The sequence below is a fragment of the Penaeus monodon genome, chromosome 27 (assembly GCF_015228065.2).
Source record: "Penaeus monodon isolate SGIC_2016 chromosome 27, NSTDA_Pmon_1, whole genome shotgun sequence".
NCBI classification, from domain to species: domain Eukaryota; kingdom Metazoa; phylum Arthropoda; class Malacostraca; order Decapoda; family Penaeidae; genus Penaeus; species Penaeus monodon.
Window position 1 is genome coordinate 3,022,565 of NC_051412.1, and position 446 is coordinate 3,023,010.

Consider the following 446-nt stretch of genomic DNA (forward strand, 5'->3'; position numbering starts at 1 on the left):
TTTGTCTCCATTCGGTGTGTCATCTGGGTTTTCCTTTATTTTTTTTCCTGTTTTTTTATTGGAGAATGGTTTGGTGTCCTCACCTGTCGTGTTTTTTTTTACGTCACTATGTGCTGGAAATTATTCAGGTCAAACGAAGGAATGAGTTGAATTTGCGAATTTTAAAATTCATTTATTTAATATTTCGATTCATTGTTGCGCGTCCCGGTTAATGTCCACAGATTTTTTTTTTTATGTCATACTTTTGTTCTGTTTTTCTTTAGTGAATTTTCAATTTCTTGGTAACTCGGTGAATTACTTTTTTATTTTTTGATATGTTTGGCTTTAGTAGAGGATTCGTTTCAGAGTATTGTACTAGCAGGGAAAGATTAATTGATAAAGAAATAAGTTCGAATGGGAAGGAACTTGGTAGAAATTTTCATTTCCATCTTGAGTATCGTCGGCTA

General features: G+C 32.7%; 1 protein-coding gene across 1 annotated transcript in view; it reads left to right on the forward strand.

Moving 5' to 3' along the window:
• Window positions 1-446, forward strand: part of LOC119590547 (mitochondrial uncoupling protein Bmcp-like) — a 39,325-nt gene that overhangs the window by 10,531 nt on the left and 28,348 nt on the right. The window lies entirely within an intron of this gene.